The sequence below is a fragment of the Pseudophryne corroboree genome, chromosome 6, assembly GCF_028390025.1.
Source record: "Pseudophryne corroboree isolate aPseCor3 chromosome 6, aPseCor3.hap2, whole genome shotgun sequence".
NCBI classification, from domain to species: domain Eukaryota; kingdom Metazoa; phylum Chordata; class Amphibia; order Anura; family Myobatrachidae; genus Pseudophryne; species Pseudophryne corroboree.
This window is the reverse complement of record NC_086449.1, coordinates 415,896,956-415,918,031: the sequence shown is the minus strand read 5'-3', so window position 1 is coordinate 415,918,031 and position 21,076 is coordinate 415,896,956. Positions and strand designations below refer to the sequence as shown.

The following is a 21,076-nucleotide window of genomic DNA, read 5'->3' as shown; positions in this document are numbered from 1 at the left end:
CGCTCCTGATTCCCGACCGGCTGCTGCTGCCGCTCCGTCTGGCCGCCGGCTCCTCTGTATGGGAGAGACGTCATGACATCTCTCCCATAGCAGCGCCGCACAGACACTAGAGGTCAATCCTGACCTCTAGTGTCTGTCACTGGAGCCGGCTGCAGCAGACGCCCACACAGGCCACGGCGTCCGCTGCAGCCGGGGAGCAGGGAGTGGGGTGCGGGTAGGCGGCGGTGACTGCGGGGTGACTGCGGCCGCGCCCCCAGGCCGCAGCACCCCGGGCGCAGGCACTGCTTGCCCGCACCTAGGACCGCTCCTGAATGTGGAACCTTAGTGCTTAGTCTGAGGCTCATGGCTTGGGGCAAACATTTTATGACCACTCAGATATGTAAGAAGAGGAGGTACAGCAAGTGTCTAATGCATTATAACCAGCGCTATTAGACACTTACAACAAACCTCAGTATGTATGAAAGCAGATAATGCACAAAAGGATCACTTTTCTCTACATTATATGCAAGCATGTAATGATTTTGCAGTCACCATACTTTTGTATGGCGACGGAAAATCATCTAGATCACAGGTTCTCAAACTCGGTCCTCAGGACCCCACACAGTTCATGTTTGTCAGGTTTCTTCACAGAATCACAAATAATCAGCTCCACCTGTGGATCTTTTAAAATGTATCAGTGCATAATGAATACACCTGTGCACCTGCTAGGTGATCTGGAAAACGTTAACCGTGGGGGCTACCGGGCACCATGCTAATACATTGGGGGTAATTCTGAGTTGATCGCAGCAGGATTTTTGTTAGCAGTTGGGCAAAACCATGTGCACTGCAGGGGAGGCAGATATAACATGTGCAGAGAGAGTTAGATTTAGGTGGGTTTTTTTTTTTTCTGTGTAGGGTAAATACTGGCTGCTTTATTTTTACACTGCAGTGCACACGGTTTCGCCAAACTGCTAACAAAAATCCTGCTGCGATCAACTCAGAATTACCCCCATAGTGAAGACTTGAGTGAAGGGCTTTTAACTAAGTATAGTAGCTGCAAAGGAGTGCCTACTTCACAATGCCTTACTAACATCCTATTCACGTGAAGGCCCAAATGTATTTAAGTCATAACAAGAGATATGGATAAAAAGCGATATAGTACCAGCCAACTAGCTCCTGTCATTTTTCAAACACAGCCTGTTACATGGCAGTTAGGAAGCTAACTTTATCTCTTGTTAAAGCTTAATACATTGTTAAAGCTTAATACATTCAGGCTGAAGTGCTGGAGTTGGGATATCACTGCGAGTCTGCAACGCTTAAAGGCTGCTAAGTTTCAGGAACCAGACTGTTAAAGCAACATACTGTAAGCACATACTTGCCTACTCTCCCGGAATGGCCAGGAGGCTCCCGAAAATCGGGTGACCCTCCCGGCCCCACGGAAGAGCAGACAAGTCTCCCGGTTTTTAAGTTACCCCCTGCCCGGCCGCCCACTTTGAGCGTAAAGTGGGCGGTCCGGACAGTAGATGACGCGATTCTTGTTAAATCGCGTCATCATAGTCACGCCCCCTGCTATAAAATGCCGGTTATAGTGGCATTATAGAGCGGAGGCGTGGCTTAATGGTGTAAACTATGTAACCCCGCCCTCGTTCCGCCTCTGCCCCTCCTCCGCCACGCCCCATTCCACCTCCTTCCCGCCCCCTCCTCTCATCATTTTCCAGCCCAGCCCCTCCATTGAGCCGTCCTGGCAGCTCTCTCCCAGAGAGAGCTGCTAGGAAGTAGGTAAGTATGTGTAAGCAGTGTATGAAGACAGACTGAATCAATGTCTTATATTTATTCTTTATTATTATTATTATTATTCTGTATAAAATGACTAATGGTCTAATTCATTGCAAGAATATGCCTGAGCCACACTGCATGCTACAACCCTATATACTTGTATACAATGAGGAATAAAAATTGTGGACGGTGTGGAATCCTATGACAGTGTTGTGCTTTTTGCAATCATGCACTGGCCTGCTATTTTTAATGGGTGTAAAGCATCAGGACACAATGCATAGATTTCAGTCTGTGCACCTCAGCATGTGGTTGCTAGGACACCAGTGAGCCAACATTTACATAACCCTTTCAGCACCACTACAGGATATAACCCAGATCTAACAATGTGTCATCTTAAATAAAGAAATAAAAAAGCATCTATACTTGTCAACAATATGCAATGTATATAACTAAACGGCTTGCTATGAGCACGTGGGTGCATTAATATGTGCCGCTAGGCTTCTGACATCTATCCAAATACAGCTCAATGATTATTTAATATGTGGTATGGCTTCTCTACTTCCAGAGTTGTGCTATTTGGTAATGCTAGCAATTTGTTTTACTTGCAGTGTTCCAAGCCTAGATTGTGTAGGAGGACACTGAAATGGATACAGGGCAAATTATTTCTGTGTTGTCACTTGCTAGATTGGTCATTGGCTGAACTTGCAATACAATTAAATCTAGCACTCCTATTTTATTACATGACTATTGAGAACTTCTCAATTTGCTGCTGACGAATTTAAAACTTAACATGGCGTATTTTTTTTAATATATACAAAAAAACATATATATGTATATATACAGAGCATTGAGAATACAAGGTTCTATTTTGCTGGGTCCCTACGTAGAAAAACATTAGGCAAAGATCAACAGTATTCATTCAATAGCTGAAGAGGGATTAACAATGATTGATGATTAAATGGGAAACAGTTGGATTCAAGAATATTTGAATAGTGTGGATTGCCCAGATATCAAGCACACATTAATTGTTAATTAAAGTAGAAATGGGATAGCTTTTACTATATGTATGCCTTGAGTAAACACTTGCTTATGTGCTCCGATTCTGTGCTTGTCTATTACTCACTGTACTAATATTACTTCTCTTCATCATCACTGTCACGCATCAGTGTCTGCACAAACTAGTGCTTGGTGGCAACGTGCACACGTTTTGTATGCAGAATTTTATAAGAAGACTTACTGCACTTGATGGTATAAAATAGTATACATGTTTAGACACAACACATATTGGCAATATCTTGTAAGAAAAAATAAAACTGGACTTTAGCGTAGGTCCTGTGGACTGAGGATCAGTGATTTGACCAAGGGAGCTACAGCAGGTGCTATTTGGGCAGTACGGATGGTGTAATGGTTAGCAATACTGCCTCACAGCACATAGGTCATGGGTTCAATTCCCACCATGGCCGTAACTGTGTGGAGTTTGTATATTCTCCTGTGCTTGCGTGGGTTTCCTCCGTGTGCTCCGGTTTCCTCCCACAATCCAAAAAATATACTGGTAGGTTAATTTGCTCCCAAGAAAATTAACCCTAGCATGAATGTGACTGCGTGTATATGAGATAGGGAATATAGATTGTAAGCTCCACTGGGACACGGACTGATGTGAATGGCCAAATATTCTCTGTACAGCGCTGCGGAATATGTGTGCAATATATAAATAACTGGTAACAAATAAATAAATTTCTCTGACGTCCTAGTGGATGCTGGGAACTCCGTAAGGACCATGGGGAATAGCGGCTCCGCAGGAGACTGGGCACATCTAAAGAAAGCTTTAGGACTAGCTGGTGTGCACTGGCTCCTCCCCCTATGACCCTCCTCCAAGCCTCAGTTAGATTTCTGTGCCCGACGAGAAGGGTGCACACTAGGGGCTCTCCTGAGCTCTTTGTGAAAGTTTTAGTTTAGGTTTATTATTTTCAGTGAGACCTGCTGGCAACAGGCTCACTGCATCGTGGGACTAAGGGGAGAAGAAACGGACTCACCTGCGTGCAGAGTGGATCGGGTTTCTTAGGCTACTGGACATTAGCTCCAGAGGGACGATCACAGGTTCAGCCTGGATGGGTCCCGGAGCCGCGCCGCCGGCCCCCTTACAGAGCCAGAAGAGCGAAGAGGTCCGGTGAAATCGGCGGCAGAAGACGATCCTGTCTTCAGATAAGGTAGCGCACAGCACCGCAGCTGTGCGCCATTGCTCTCAGCACACTTCACACTCCGGTCACTGAGGGTGCAGGGCGCTGGGGGGGCAGCGCCCTGAGACGCAATAAATCGATAAAACCTTATATGGCTAAAATAAATGCATCACATATAACTCCTGGGCTATATGGATGCATTTAACCCCTGCCAAAACATATAGAAAAACGGATGATAAGGACGCCGAGAAAGGGGCGGAGCCTATCTCCTCAGCACACTGGCGCCATTTTCCCTCACAGCTCAGTTGGAGGGAAGCTCCCTGGCTCTCCCCTGCAGTCACTACACTACAGAAAGGGGTTAAAAAAGAGAGGGGGGCACAAATTAGGTGCAGTATAAACAATACAGCAGCTATAAAGGGAAAAACACTTATATAAGGTTATCCCTGTATATATATAGCGCTCTGGTGTGTGCTGGCAAACTCTCCCTCTGTCTCCCCAAAGGGCTAGTGGGTCCTGTCCTCTATCAGAGCATTCCCTGTGTGTGTGCTGTGTGTCGGTACTTTTGTGTCGACATGTATGAGGAGAAAAATGATGTGGAGACGGAGTAGAGTGTCTGTAATAGTGTTGTCACCCCCTAGGGGGTCGACACCTGAGTGGATGTACTGTTGAAATTGCGTGACAGTGTCAGCTTTGTATAAAAGACAGTGGTTGACATGAGACAGCCGGCTACTCAGCTTGTGCATGTCCAGATGTCTCATACAGGGGCTCTAAAGCGCCCGTTACCTCAGATACAGACGCCGACACGGATACTGGCTCCTGTGTCGACGTGAAGAGACAACCGTGATTTCCAATAGGGCCACACATTGCATGATTGAGGCAATGGAAAATGTTTACACTTTTCTGATAATATGAATACCACCAAAAAAGGGGTATTATGTTTGGTGAGGAAAAACTTCCTATAGTTTTCCTGAATCTGAAAAATAAAATGAGGTGTGTGATGATGCGTGGGTTTTCCTCCGATAACAATTGATAATTCTAAAAAGTTATTGGCAGTATACCTTTTCCCGCCAGAGGTTAGGGTGCGTTGGGAAACACCCCCTACAGGGGATAAGACGCTCACACGATTGTAAGAACAAGGGCTCTACCCTCTCTTGAGATGGCCGCCCTTAAGGATCCTGCTGATAAAAAGCAGGAGGGTATCCTAAAATGTATTTACACACATACTGGTGTTATACTGCGACCAGCAATCGCCTCAGCCTGGATGTGCAGTGCTGGGTGGCGTGGTCGGATTCCCTGACTGGAAATATTGATATCCTAGATAAGGACAGTATATTATTGCCTATAGAGCAATTAAAAGATGCTTTTCTATATATGCATGATGCACAGCGGAATATTTGCCGACTGGCATCAAGTATAAGTGCTTTGTATTCTACCAGTAAAGTGGTCAGGGATTCCAAACGGCATTTGGAAGAATTGCCTTAAAAAAGGGGATGTACCCTAGGTCGCCTCTCAAAATAAGACGCCGTATTATCAGGCGCAGTCCTGGTTGGCAAGCGGACAAAAGGGTTCCTCTTTTCTGCTCGTGACAGAGGGAGAGGAAAATGGCTGCAGAGATCAGCCAGTTCCCAGGAACAGAAACCCTTTTCCGCCGATGCCAAGCCCTCAGTATGACGCTAGGGCTTTACAAGTTCAGGCACGGTGGGGGCCCGTTCTCAGTGAATTTCAGTGCGCAGTGGGCTCACTCGCAAGTAGACCCCTGGATCCTTCAGGTAATATTTCAGGGGTACAAATTGGAATTCGAGACGTATTTCCCTCGCCGTTTCCAAAAAGTCTGTTTTACCGACGTCTCCCGCTGTCAGGGAGGCAGTTTTGGAAGCCATTCACAAGCTGTATTCCCAGCAGGTGATAATTAAGGTACCCCTCCTGCAACAGGGAACGGGGTATTATTCCACACTATTGTGGTACCGAAGCCAGACGGCTCGGTGAGACCGATTTTAAAATCTAAAATCTTTGAACACTTACATACAGAGGTTCAAATTCAAAATTGAGTCACTCAGAGCAGTGATTGCAAACCTGGAAGAAGGGGACTACATGATGTCTCGGGACATCAAGGATGCTTACCTTCATGTCAAAATTTACCCTTCTCACCAAAGGTATCTCAGGTTATGGTACAGAACTGTCACTATCAGTTCAGACGCTGCCGTAGGGATGGTCCACGGCACCCCGGGTCTTTACTGAAGTAATGACCGAAATGATGATATTCCTTCGAAGGAAGGGAATTTTAGTTATCCTTTACTTGGACGATTCCCTGATAAGGGTAAGATCCAGAGAACAGTTGGAGGTCGGTGTAGCACTATCTCAGGTAGTGTTGCGGCAGCACGAGTGGATTCTCAATATTCCAAAATCGCAGCTGGTTCCGACGACTTGTCTTCTGTTCCTAGGGATGATCCTGGACACAGTCCAGAAAGAAGGTGTTTCTCCCGGAGGAGAAAGCCAGGGAGTTATCCGAGCTAGTCAGGAACCTCCTAAAACCGAACCAAGTCTCAGTGCATCAATGCACAAGGGTTCTGGGTAAAAATGGTGGCTTCCTACGAAGCAATCCCATTCGGCAGATTCCACACAAGAACTTTCCAGTGGAACCTACTGGACAAATGGTCCGGGTCGCATCTTCAGATGCATCAGCGGATAACCCTGTCACCAAGGACAAGGGTGTCCCTCCTGTGGTGGTTGCAGAGTGCTCATCTTCTAGAGGGCCGCAGATTCGGCATTCAGGACTGGGTCCTGGTGACCACGGATGCCAGCCTGCGAGGCTGGGGAGCAGTCACACAGGGAAGAAATATCCAGGGCTTATGGTCAAGCCTGGAGACAAAAATATCCTGGAACTAAGGGCCATTTACAATGCCCTAAGTCAAGCAAAGCCTCTGCTTCAGGGTCAACCGGTATTGATCCAGTCGGACAACATCACGGCTGTCGCCCACGTAAACAGACAGGGCGGCACAAGAAGCAGGAGAGCAATGGCAGAAGCTGCAAGGATTCTCTGCTGGGCGGAAAATCATGTGATAGCACTGTCAGCAGTGTTCATTCCGGGAGTGGACAACTGGGAAGCAGACTTCCTCAGCAGACAGGACCTCCACCCGGGGGAGTGGGGACTTCACCCAGAAGTCTTCCAACTGATTGTAAACCGTTGGGAAAAACCAAAGGTGGACATGATGGCGTCCCGTCTTAACAAGAAACTGGACAGATATTGCGCAAGGTCAAGGGACCCTCAGGCAATAGCGGTGGACGCTCTGGTGACACCGTGGGTGTACCAGTCAGTGTATGTGTTCCCTCCTCTGCCTCTCATACCAAAAGTACTGAGAATCATAAGAAGGAGAGGAGTAAGAACGATACTCGTGGTTCCGGATTGGCCAAGAAGGACTTGGTACCCGGAACTTCAAGAGATGCTCACGGAAGACCCGTGGCCTCTACCTCTAAGAAAGGACCTGCTCCAGCAGGGGCCTTGTCTGTTCCAAGACTTACCGCGGCTGCGTTTGACGGCATGGCGGTTGAACGCCGGATCCTGAAGGAAAAAGGCATTCCAGATGAAGTCATCCCTACCCTGGTCAAAGCCAGGAAGGATGTAAGCGCAAAACATTATCACCGCATTTGGCGAAAATATGTTGCGTGATGTGAGGCCAAGAAGGCCCCTACAGAGGAATTTCAACCAGGTCGTTTCCTCCATTTCCTGCAGACAGGACTGTCTATGGGCCTAAAATTAGGGTCCATTAAGGTTCAAATTTCGGCCCTGTCGATTTTCTTCCAGAAAGAACTGGCTTCAGTACCTGAAGTTCAGACATTTGTAAAAGGGGTACTGCATATACAACCTCCTTTTGTGCCTCCAGTGGCACCTTGGGATCTCAATGTTGTTTTGAGGTTCCTTAAGTCACATTGGTTGAACCACTCACCACTGTGGACTTAAAATATCATCTCACATGGAAGGTGACGATGCTGTTAGCCCTGGCTTCAACCAGGCGTGTGTCAGAATTGGCGGCTTTTATCATATAAAAGCCCTTACTTAATTTTTCATTCTGACAGGGCAGAATTGAGGACTCGTCCTCAATTTCTCCCATTTCTGCTTTTCACATGAACCAACCTATTGTGGTGCCTGCGGCTACTAGGGACTTGGAGGACTCCAAGTTACTTGACGTTGTCAGGGCCCTGAAAATATATGTTTCCAGGACGGCTGGAGTCAGAAAATCTGACTCGCTGTTTATCCTGTATGCACCCAACAAGCTGGGTGCTCCTGCTTCTAAGCAGACTATTGCTCGTTGGATTTGTAGTACAATTCAGCTTGCACATTCTGTGGCAGGCCTGCCACAGCCAAAATCTGTAAAAGCCCATTCCACAAGGAAAGTGGGCTCATCTTGGGCGGCTGCCCGAGGGGTCTCGGCTTTACAACTTTGCCGAGCAGCTACTTGGTCAGGGGCAAACACGTTTGCTAAATTCTACAAATTTGATACCCTGGCTGAGGAGGACCTGGAGTTCTCTCATTCGGTGCTGCAGAGTCATCCGCACTCTCCCGCCCGTTTGGGAGCTTTGGTATAATCCCCATGGTCCTTACGGAGTTCCCAGCATCCACTAGGACGTCAGAGAAAATAAGATTTTACTTACCGATAAATCTATTTCTCGTAGTCCGTAGTGGATGCTGGGCGCCCATCCCAAGTGCGGATTGTCTGCAATACTTGTACATAGTTATTGTTAACTAAATCGGGTTATTGTTGTTGTGAGCCATCTTTTCAGAGGCTCCTTCGTTGTTATCATACTGTTAACTGGGTTCAGATCACAAGTTGTACGGTGTGATTGGTGTGGCTGGTATGAGTCTTACCCGGGATTCAATATCCTTCCTTATTATGTACGCTCGTCCGGGCACAGTATCCTAACTGAGGCTTGGAGGAGGGTCATAGGGGGAGGAGCCAGTGCACACCAGCTAGTCCTAAAGCTTTCTTTAGATGTGCCCAGTCTCCTGCGGAGCCGCTATTCCCCATGGTCCTTACGGAGTTCCCAGCATCCACTACGGACTACGAGAAATAGATTTATCGGTAAGTAAAATCTTATTATTTGTATGATATATAAATAGATATATATAAATATTTGTACAATATAAATACAAATAGATATATTTGTAAATATTTGTTCTGAAAGACTTAAACATTGTGAGGGTGATCCAGAGTTAGAAACAAGTCAAAGGAAGGAGCAATATGTACCTTGATACAACCACGTTGCAATGCATACAGGGCAGTTTTAAAATGTGGAAGAGATTTACAGTTGGGAAAGGTGTGTCCTTGCTTAAGTGTAAATGTCAATGTTAAAATAAGGTGTCCAGTATTTGTTCACTACATGTAAAAGCAGTCAGTATTATCCCAGTATGCAAAAATATGCAAGTATTTGGACCCTTTGCATAGCAACATGGTCTGTTCCAGGAACAAATTGCTCCTTTTTTTCTATTTGCTCGTAACTCTGAATCAGCATCATATATTATTAAAACCAATCCCCTGCAACCTGGTGGTATATAAGGCTGATAAATAACATCATCAGCGCATGATTATTGTGCTTTGCATACTAATGCATTCTTGATTTATCTCCAAAAATCGTGTGGCACTCCCAGCCACTTGCCACCCGGCCACCGACTTTCCTAGTGAAGTGGCCAGTAGAAATGGGCAATGGCACAATTTGCATTGAATAGCAGCATCATGCCCCCAGCACCACCCACTTCTGCTACCCGCATCCCACCGGCATTGCCGACCTAGCTGCCCCAAAGGTCGACAAGTATGGTCTAATGCTAGGTACTCACCTGATCGATTGCACTTATGATCCAACCAACTCTATGATTTTCTTAGTGATGAAACGATCTTGAATATCCGATTTCTATTGTACACACTAGTGATTTATTGTTCCGATCCAAATGATTATCTATCCAAAAGCTTGACGTTTTAAAAAAAATGTCACACATGACCAGAAATTTATACATACTTTAAAATGTGCAATATATCAGCTCACCGTCTTCAATAAATGTTGTGCAGCAGGTAAAATCCAATAATCCGACCTAACACTTTTGGACTGATAATCAGACCTGGGTGCCACACAAACAATCTGAGATTATCAGACAAAGCAGTTGAAAATCATCTGATCAGTCCGATTATTTTATAGTGTGTACCTAGTTTGACTGCTCCTGTAACCTTGCGTTGTTGTTTAACTTCATGGACTTTGACCCTTGGCTTTGTCTGACCTCCACTCTGGCTAGTTTATCTCTTGGCTACCAGAGATATATTCCTTGACATAAAAACACAACTAGAGACAGGTACTGTATGAGACCTTTCCTTTTTCCTGTGTTTATCCACATAATTTCATCCAGCAATGCGAAGCCTGCCACTACTGCACTCAGGAAATAGATTCCGCTAGATGATGGGTGCACTGCCTTTTTTTTTTAGTCCAGAGACCACACTGGGAGCTCACATTCATTCAAACCACAATAAACATCTATTGACATATATCTGTGGTGGGTAATGGAGGTCAGTCCACACAATGCTTAATCTGGGATTAGTTTATTAACCAGGTAGAACACAGAATGCTAGTCAACACAGGATTGCTATAGCAGGTATACAATGCAGGAACATATAGGAGAACAGATCCAGCCAAGAGTGGGTTAATGCAGGTGGTGTGCGGAATCTGGAACACACACCTGCACATACAGTGGTGGAAGTGGAATGTAGGGATCACCTAGTGTTGATTCAGTTCTGCAGTACAGTCTCCATATATCCTGCTACAACACTGTAGTTACTTGAGAAGTGTAAGATTTCTAAAGCTTGCCTGACAGAAATTTAGATGAATGTACCAGTATACATGTTTCTGCCCAGCAGCCTGCTTGTAATACGGCAATCCATGGCTATGGGTTCTATCAAATGTAAACCATTCAACTCAGAGAAGAAACAGGCAGACAGGACAGTACTCCATGGACTCAGACTTCACAGACCCTTGTGATGATAATTCAGTACAAACAATTCTGGACTCTGGTATTCAGGCGATAGAGATACAATAACTGCATGGGTCATTGATCCTTCTATTTTGAAGGACTTGAATTCTTTGTACTCTATTAAGCCAGGAGCTAACTTCATCTTGAAGCCATTTCAGAACAAAGGAGCAATGTCACGATCTCGTAAAGCAAAAAAATGGACTTTATAGGACTTGCTCCCAGGCTCTGTAGACTAAGGATCAATGAGTTTACTGATAGCGCCACAACAGGTATATAATAGTATGAAAAACAACAGCACCTGTGCCGGATTATTGTGCCTTGTACTTTACCTGTTCATACAACCTGGCTGCAAACAGACAGATCTCTGAAGAAACAGCCTTATAGTGGATCTATTAGTTCTGCTAGTCCAACATAAGATGAACAGATATACTACATAAGGCTAAACCACTTACTGTAACTGACGATTTTTTTCCTCAAAAACTGCTCCGAAATTGTCATTTTTTATATGAGTGAATTAGGTGAAGAACATTAATTTAACCCTATCCAAAATGATTTTAGTTTAAAAAAAAAAGTGGTTTTTTTAAAATAAATAAATAAATTTTATGTTTTTCCCCCCAAACATCAATCAGTAACATTGCGACCATCTGGACCATACAAAGCTTTCTTTTTGAAAGTCGGGACAGCCTCCAGGTATACAGGGGGGGACTGGGGGTGGATCGGGGGGGTTAATTTACACTTCCCCAGCGGCTGCTATTGTCTGCAGTCACTGTATGGGGGGGATCCTGCCGTGGTGACCGACCAGCAGTGATCGGCAGCACAGCAATCAGTAGGGGAGAGTGCAGGGAGGCAGAGGGAAGTTTCCCTTCCCTGCCGCTTCTAACACTGTCTGATGCGACCATGCCAGGCAAGTGGTTAAAGGGCCCTACACATTAGCGGATTTGGCGCTGAGGTGCCCGAAAGGCTGATACGGCCGAAAGACGATCTGGCGGCGGGGGGGGGGGGTGTGTATAAACGGCCCGGCACCAACAATAAACAAACGCGGGGCCGCGCATCGCCCATCGTTGGTGCATACACACTGAAAGATATGAATGATATCTCGTTCATTAACGAACGTGATCGTTCATATCTTTCAGTGTAATCGCTAAGTGTGTAGGGACCAGGGACGTGCAGTCAGGGTAGGCAGGGGAGGCAGAGCCTCCCCTATCATACTGCCTGTCATACCACAGTTTTAGCTAAAAATGATTAGGATAAAACAAAGACGATATTTATAAATTATAAGTATCTTCTTTGCAATATTGCAATCATTTTCATAGTTCCAGCTTGTAGGATTTGCGGGGCTGGAATTGCAGGGAGAAATGAGATGTGGGGCAGCAACAGCTCTGCCTCACATCTCATAGTCAGACAGGGCCTGTCACTGTATGAAGAGCGGGGCGGGACCACACCGTGGGCAATAATACTGCTTAGAAAAAGTGCAATGTGAGGCATGCCTCACAGTTGGGGGGCGCGCCATTAGCGATGATGGACCAATCCAGGAAATCTGAACATGCTGACTCTGTGACCAAAAACCCGGTGGCACAGTGATCTCTCAGCCTCCACCGCACCGGAGAGGAAGCCTTCTCTCCTGTGCCGCCAGCCTCGCATATTATAATTATTAAAATAAGATTTTACTTACCGATAAATCTATTTCTCGTAGTCCGTAGTGGATGCTGGGACTCCGTAAGGACCATGGGGATATAGCGGCTCCGCAGGAGACAGGGCACAAAATAAAAGCTTAAGGATCAGGTGGTGTGCACTGGCTCCTCCCCCTATGACCCTCCTCCAAGCCTCAGTTAGGATACTGTGCCCGGACGAGCGTACATAATAAGGAAGGATATTGAATCCCGGGTAAGACTCATACCAGCCACACCAATCACACCGTACAACTTGTGATCTGAACCCAGTTAACAGTATGATAAACGCAAAGGAGCCTCTGAAAAGATGGCTCACAACAATAATAACCCGAATTTTTTGTAACAATAACTATATACAAGTATTGCAGACAATCCGCACTAGGGATGGGCGCCCAGCATCCACTACGGACTACGAGAAATAGATTTATCGGTAAGTAAAATCTTATTTTCTCTGACGTCCTAGTGGATGCTGGGACTCCGTAAGGACCATGGGGATTATACCAAAGCTCCCAAACGGGCGGGAGAGTGCGGATGACTCTGCAGCACCGAATGAGAGAACTCCAGGTCCTCCTCAGCCAGGGTATCAAATTTGTAGAATTTAGCAAACGTGTTTGCCCCTGACCAAGTAGCTGCTCGGCAAAGTTGTAAAGCCGAGACCCCTCGGGCAGCCGCCCAAGATGAGCCCACCTTCCTTGTGGAATGGGCTTTTACTGATTTTGGCTGTGGCAATCCTGCCACAGAATGTGCAAGCTGAATTGTACTACAAATCCAACGAGCAATCGTCTGCTTAGAAGCAGGAGCACCCAGCTTGTTGGGTGCATACAGGATAAACAGCGAGTCAGATTTTCTGACTCCAGCCGTCCTGGAAACATATATTTTCAAGGCCCTGACAACGTCAAGCAACTTAGAGTCCTCTAAGTCCCTGGTAGCCGCAGGTACCACAATAGGTTGGTTCATGTGAAATGCAGAAACCACCTTAGGTAGAAATTGAGGACGAGTCCTCAATTCCGCCCTGTCAGAATGAAATATCAAGTAAGGGCTTTTATATGATAAAGCCGCCAATTCTGACACACGCCTGGCTGAAGCCAAGGCTAACAGCATCGACACCTTCCATGTGAGATATTTTAAGTCCACAGTGGAAAGTGGTTCAAACCAATGTGACTTTAGAAAACTCAACACCACATTGAGATCCCAAGGTGCCACTGGAGGCACAAAAGGAGGCTGTATGTGCAGCACCCCTTTTACAAATGTCTGAACTTCAGGTACTGAAGCCAGTTCTTTCTGGAAGAAAATCGACAGGGCCGAAATTTGAACCTTAATGGACCCTAATTTTAGGCCCATAGACAGTCCTGTTTGCAGGAAATGAAGGAAACGACCCAGTTGAAATTCCTCTGTAGGGGCCTTCTTGGCCTCACACCACGCAACATATTTACGCCAAATGCGGTGATAATGTTTTGCGGTTACGTCCTTCCTGGCTTTGACCAGAGTAGGGATGACTTCTTCTGGAATGCCTTTTTCCCTCAGGATCCGGCGTTCAACCGCCATGCCGTCAAACGCAGCCGCGGTAAGTCTTGGAACAGACAAGGCCCCTGCAGTAGCAGGTCCTTTCTTAGAGGTAGAGGCCACGATTCGTCCGTGAGCATCTCTTGAAGTTCCGGGTACCAAGTCCGTCTTGGCCAATCCGGAACCACGAGTATAGTTCTTACTCCTCTCCTTCTTATGATTCTCAGTACTTTTGGTATGAGAGGCAGAGGAGGGAACACATACACTGACTGGTACACCCACGGCGTTACCAGAGCGTCCACTGCTATTGCCTGAGGGTCCCTTGACCTGGCGCAATATCTGTCCAGTTTTTTGTTTAGACGTGACGCCATCATGTCCACCTTTGGTTTTTCCCAACGGTTTACAATCAGGTGGAAGACTTCTGGGTGAAGTCCCCACTCTCCCGGGTGAAGGTCGTGTCTGCTGAGGAAGTCTGCTTCCCAGTTGTCCACTCCCGGAATGAATACTGCTGACAGTGCTATCACATGATTTTCCGCCCAGCGAAGAATCCTTGCAGCTTCTGCCATTGCCCTCCTGCTTCTTGTGCCGCCCTGTCTGTTTACGTGGGCGACTGACGTGATGTTGTCCGATTGGATCAACACCGCCTGACCCTGAAGCAGAGGTTTTGCTTGACTTAGGGCATTGTAAATGGCCCTTAGTTCCAGAATGTTTATATGAAGAGACGTTTCCAAGCTTGACCACAGGCCCTGGAAATTCCTTCCCTGTGTGACTGCTCCCCAGCCTCTCAGGCTGGCATCCGTGGTTACCAGGATCCAATCCTGAATGCCAAATCTGCGGCCCTCTAGTAGATGAGCACTCTGCAGCCACCACAGGAGAGACACCCTTGTCCTTGGCGACAGGGTTATCCGCTGATGCATCTGCAGATGCGATCCGGACCATTTGTCCAGTAGATCCCACTGAAATGTTCTTGCATGGAATCTTCCGAATGGAATCGCTTCGTAAGAAGCCACCATTTTCCCCAGGACCCTCGTGCACTGATGCACTGAGACCTGTCCTGGTTTTAGGAGGTTCCTGACTAGCTCGGATAACTCCCTGGCCTTCTCCTCCGGGAGAAACACCTTCTTCTGGACTGTGTCCAGAATCATTCCTAGGAACAGTAGACGTGTCGTTGGAATCAGCTGCGATTTTGGAATATTTAGAATCCACCCGTGCTGACGTAACACTACCTGAGATAGTGCTACTCCGACTTCTAACTGTTCCCTGGATCTTGCCCTTATCAGGAGATCGTCCAAGTAAGGGATAATTGAAATGCCTTTTCTTCGTAGAAGAATCATCATTTCGGCCATTACCTTGGTAAAGACCCGAGGTGCCGTGGACAATCCAAACGGCAGCGTCTGAAACTGATAATGACAGTTTAGTACTACAAACCTGAGGTACCCTTGGTGAGAAGGGTATATCGGGACGTGGAGATAAGCATCTTTGATGTCCAGAGACACCATATAGTCCCCTTCTTCCAGGTTCGCTATCACTGCTCTGAGTGACTCCATCTTGAATTTGAACCTTTTTATGTAAGTGTTCAAGGATTTCAGATTTAAAATTGGTCTCACCGAGCCGTCCGGCTTCGGTACCACAAACAGCGTGGAATAATACCCCTTTCCTTGTTGCAGGAGGGGTACCTTGATTATCACCTGCTGGGAATACAGCTTGTGAATGGCTTCTAGAACTGCCTCCCTGTCGGAGGGAGACTTTGGTAAAGCAGACTTCAGGAAACGATGAGGGGGAAACGCCTCGAATTCCAGTTTGTACCCCTGCGATACTACCTGTAGAATCCAGGGATCCACTTGCGAGTGAGCCCACTGCGTGTTGAAATTTTTGAGACGGGCCCCCACCATATCTGAGTCTGCTTGTAAAGCCCCAGCGTCATGCTGAAGACTTGGCAGAAGCAGGGGAGGGCTTCTGCTCTTGGGAAGCGGCTGCATGGTGCAGTCTTTTTCCTCTTCCTCTGCCCCGGGGCAGAAAGGAGTGGCCTTTTGCTCGCTTGTACTTATGGGAACGAAAGGACTGAGATTGAAAAGACGGTGTCTTTTTCTGCTGATGTGGAGTGACCTGGGGTAAAAAGGTGGATTTTCCAGCCGTTGCCGTGGCCACCAGGTCCGATAGACCAGCCCCAAATAACTCCTCCCCTTTATACGGCAATACTTCCATGTGCCGTTTGGAATCCGCATCCCCTGACCACTGTCGCGTCCACAACGCTCTTCTGGCAGAGATGGACATAGCACTTACTCTTGATGCCAGGGTGCAAATATCCCTCTGTGCATCACGCATATATAATAATGCATCCTTTTAATGTTCTATAGTTAACAAAATATTGTCCCTATCCAGGGTATCAATATTCTCAGTCAGGGAATCCGACCATGCGACTCCAGCACTGCACATCCAGGCTGAGGCGATTGCTGGTCGCAGTATAACACCAGTATGTGTGTATATACTTTTTAGGATATTTTCCAGCCTTCTATCAGCTGGTTCTTTGAGGGTAGCCGTATCAGGAGACGGTAACGCTACTTGTTTAGATAAACGTGTGAGCGCCTTATCTACCCTAGGGGGTGTTTCCCAACGCGCCCTAACCTCTGGCGGGAAAGGATATAATGCTAATAATTTTTTAGAAATTAGCTGTTTTTTATCGGGAGAAACCCACGCTTTTTCACACACCTCATTTATTTCCTCTGACTCAGGAAAAAATATTGGTAGTTTTTTCTCACCCCACATAATACCCTTCTTTGTGGTACTTGTAGTGTCAGAAAGGTTCAATGCCTCTTTCATTGCCGTGATCATGTAACGTGTGGCCCTACTGGACATTACGTTTGTCTCGTCACCGTCGACACTAGACTCAGTATCTGTGTCAGGGTCTGTGTCGACCCACTGAGGTAACGGGCGTTTTAGCGCCCCTGACGGTGTCTGAGACGCCTGGACAGGCACTAACTGATTTGCCGGCTGTCTCATGTCGTCAACAGTTTTTTGCAAATTGCTGACATTATCACTTAATTGTTTAAATACAATCATCCAGTCAGGTGTCGACTCCCTAGGGGGTGACATCACCAACGCAGGCAACTGCTCCGCCTCCACATAATTTTCCTCCTCATACATGTCGACACACGCGTACCGACACACAGCACACACACACCGGGAATGCTCTGATAGAGGACAGGACCCCACTTAGCCCTTTGGAGAGACAGAGGGAGAGTCTGCCAGCACACACCCAGCGCTATATATATATACAGGGATAACCTTATATAAGTGTTATTCCCTGATAGCTGCTGTTAATTATTGTTATTTGCTGCCAACAATGCCCCCCCTTCTCTTTTTTACCCTGATTCTGAAGCAGGACTGCAGGGGAGAGTCAGGGAGCCGTCCTTCCAGCGGAGCTGTGAGGGAAAATGGCGCTTGTGTGCTGAGGAGATAGGCTCCGCCCCTTCACGACGTCCTTATCTCCCGCTTTTTTGTGTAAAATGGCAGGGGATTAAAATACATCCATATAGCCCAGGAGCTATATGTGATGTATTCTGTTTTGCCACCTAAGGTATTCTGTTATATTGCGTCTCAGGGCGCTCCCCCCCCAGCGCCCTGCACCCTCAGTGACTGGAGTGTGAAGTGTGCTGAGAGCAATGGCGCACAGCTGCGGTGCTGTGCGCTACCTTAGTCTGAAGACAGGATGTCTTCTGCCGCCGATTTCACCGGACCTCTTCGTCTCTTCTGGCTCTGTAAGGGGGACGGCGGCGCGGCTCCGGTGACCCATCCAGGCTGAACCTGTGATCGTCCCTCTGGAGCTAGTGTCCAGTAGCCTAAGAAACCCGATCCACTCTGCACTCAGGTGAGTCCGTTTCTTCTCCCCTTAGTCCCACGATGCAGTGAGCCTGTTGCCAGCAGGACTCACTGAAAATAAAAAAACCTAACTAAACTTTTATTCTAAGCAGCTCAGGAGAGCCACCTAGATTGCACCCTTCTCGGCCGGGCACAAAAATCTAACTGAGGCTTGGAGGAGGGTCATAGGGGGAGGAGCCAGTGCACACCACCTGATCCTTAAGCTTTTATTTTGTGCCCTGTCTCCTGCGGAGCCGCTATATCCCCATGGTCCTTACGGAGTCCCAGCATCCACTAGGACGTCAGAGAAAAATACGGTGCTTTTTTTATGCTTGTTATTTCTCTTGGGTGTTTGTACTTTATATATTCACATTCCACTCAACAGTGCCTCCCCAGACATTGCCTTCACCGCACCTTACTGGTAGGGCCTTTACACACCAAAGTAGGTGCAATTACTGAGTAACAGATCCAAAATTATTTTACAAATATTTGTCCACCTATAATGTAAATCCGCAAGGGCAGCTTACAATTTGGAAGTACGCACCACTGCCAGGTCTGCAGTGGGTCTTGCCACAGTGTTGACAATATTGAGTAAATAAATGCATACTGTGATAGTTGATAGTTTTTACCAAATCAGCTTGCTTGTCTAACCAGAACCGGTGTTAGAAAATAACCATAGAGCAATTTCATTTTTTCCCACTGCAGTACTGGTGGGGGTAAGGGCCACTGGACTGCCTCATCCTTAAATAAATATATTTATCATGTATCAATCGGGAATGGAAAGAGCGAGTAATCTATGAGATCCCTATGAGCAGTAACAATGCTGTCAAAATTAGTGGTTTAAAACATGTTGATTCTAACCAGTATTGTCACAGTAAGATTAAAGGGTCATGACACACTTTACTGTTAGGGCTTTTAAACTTATCAAAACAACTGTCAGTGAGAGGCTGCAATATTGTTGTATACAGTACATTCTTCTATTTTTGTGATATAGATGCTACTACTTGCTAAACAAAAGAACATTTCCTACTGTATACAATTTTGCTTTAAACCAACTTGCAGTGGAGATTCACTATAAAACTGAACAATGCATGTTTATGCGTCATATGTGAAGAATGCCTTTTTTGTTGCCCTGTAAGAGAAGTGCTTTTTATATTAAAAAACAAAGTATGATTTTTGTTTTATCGTATTTTCTATTACTGTACCATTTTCCCTGCTTACGTACTACCTTGGTTAAATATGCAATAAAGTATAACCTTTAAGTGCTATCCAAACAAGTACATTCGAAAATGTTACTAAATAAAGGCTTGTTTTGAACTAAAGTTTTGTCTACACGGAAATATGAAAGATCACATATATGTTTGTTTTCATAAACAATCTGTAATCAACTACTACATGGAAATGTTATCTCTACATTGCATGAAGAAAATGAACAGTTACATTAGTTTTGCCAAATATGTATCTTATTTCAGCAGTACATAGAGCTTGACTGGGTAGCAGATGGCAGATTGTTACTATACAACCTGTATGCAGCACATCAATGAAATCAGTGTGCACAAAGAAACCACTGATCAAAGCGCTGTTTGGATATTGATTAACCAAGTATTGCATTTTCTATTCAAGCACATGAAACATCAAACATATCTTTGTTTCCAAATAGCATACACAGCTATATTCTACATGAATTTATTTCAATAATAAAATATTGTGACCGTCTCACTTTAGTCCGTCTCTAGGCCTTTCCTTCCCCTCTCTCTTTCCTCCTCTCTTAGCTGGGGGGGGGGGGGTTCTGAACTGTATCTAAATGTAAACCAAATGAAAACACAAGTCTTGGAGAACGTTCTCACAGTTATTTAGTAAAATAAATAAGTAAATGAAAATGTGCTAATTATAAAATGCTGTAAATGCTTGTCATTTATAAAAACCCAGTAAAATAAAAGGGCAAGTCTGATCTAGCACTCAGAAATGCCACCCAATGTAAAGCACTGCCGTCTTCTATTATTGTAATAGAAAAGCATGGGTGTAAAACAGTTTTTCTTCAAAATCAAAGACAGCCCATACAATCAGTGGCCTATTAATTGTCGACATTTGTATGTTTAAAAGGCCTTGACAATACAATCCATGTTCTCAAGGCAGATCCACGCCCATTCTGAATGAACAAGCAGCTATGTATTGTGATATGGAGTGTGAACACACTCGCCAAAGTAGTTTTTTTTTACTAAAGCAGTAAAGCTGTCGGTGAGTTGTTCAGCTGTGACCACTCTTCATTCTATAATGGCTTATTTATGAGAATTGTACCATTACGCTGAATCCCTTTATCCTATCCCTATGCTTCAACAGATTTGGGTTACTTCCAAAAAAAAACTTAATTCTCTGCTGTAATAAACATTTATACTGCATTAAATTAACACATAAAAAGCTATTGTGAAAACGGGGATGTGAGAATAAATCCTGGTTTCATTTTAAAAACCCTGTTCATGACCATTATTTTGTGTATATTAATCCCAGCATTAAGTAATATAGGCCACTATTATAACTCCAGTTGCTTATTTGGAATGTTTTTTGGGTTTTTTTGTATAGCACTTTTCATTGGGTGAGAAAAAAGCTAAGTTAGCTGTACATGTTTTTCTGTTTCATTAAATATTAATAAGGTGCATGGTTATTACAGTGATATGGTTAACATATTAGCATTCAAAAACTACACAGAAGCACATTTCAAAGGGAAAATATAAAGTAGGTGTTATGGGCCCTACACAATAGGCGATATAACTGAACGATATGAACGTTCTCATTCATTACTGAACAAGAACTCATTCATATCGTTCAGTGTGTAGGCACCAACGATGAGCGATGCGTGGCTCCGCGCTCGTTGATCATTAATGCGCCGTCGCTTATGCATGCAAGCAAATCTGGACAATCTCATCCATATTAGCTTGCACTGTTATCGAGCCGGGTGACGGTGGAGTGAAGAAACATCACCCCCCCCCGCCAAGTCGCCCGTCTGCCGTATCGGTGGTCGGGCAGCTCGGTGGCAGGTTGCCGAATGTGTAGGGACAATTAGACCAATGTGTGCTTGAAATATTGCTCCAGCATATCATAGTGAC

At 45.6% G+C, this 21,076-nt stretch overlaps 1 protein-coding gene across 7 annotated transcripts in view; it reads right to left on the bottom strand.

Annotated features, from left to right (window-relative positions):
* Positions 1-21,076, bottom strand: part of CACNA2D1 (calcium voltage-gated channel auxiliary subunit alpha2delta 1) — a 1,227,493-nt gene that overhangs the window by 1,085,392 nt on the left and 121,025 nt on the right. The window contains exon 1 of one of the 7 annotated variants that reach the window (XM_063926945.1): positions 9,969-9,987. The exons of the other annotated variants lie outside the window; for them this stretch is intronic. The gene's annotated coding sequence lies outside the window, so the exon portion shown is untranslated. Of the gene's footprint in view, positions 1-9,968; positions 9,988-21,076 lie in introns of those variants that run through there. 7 annotated transcript variants of the gene reach the window in all.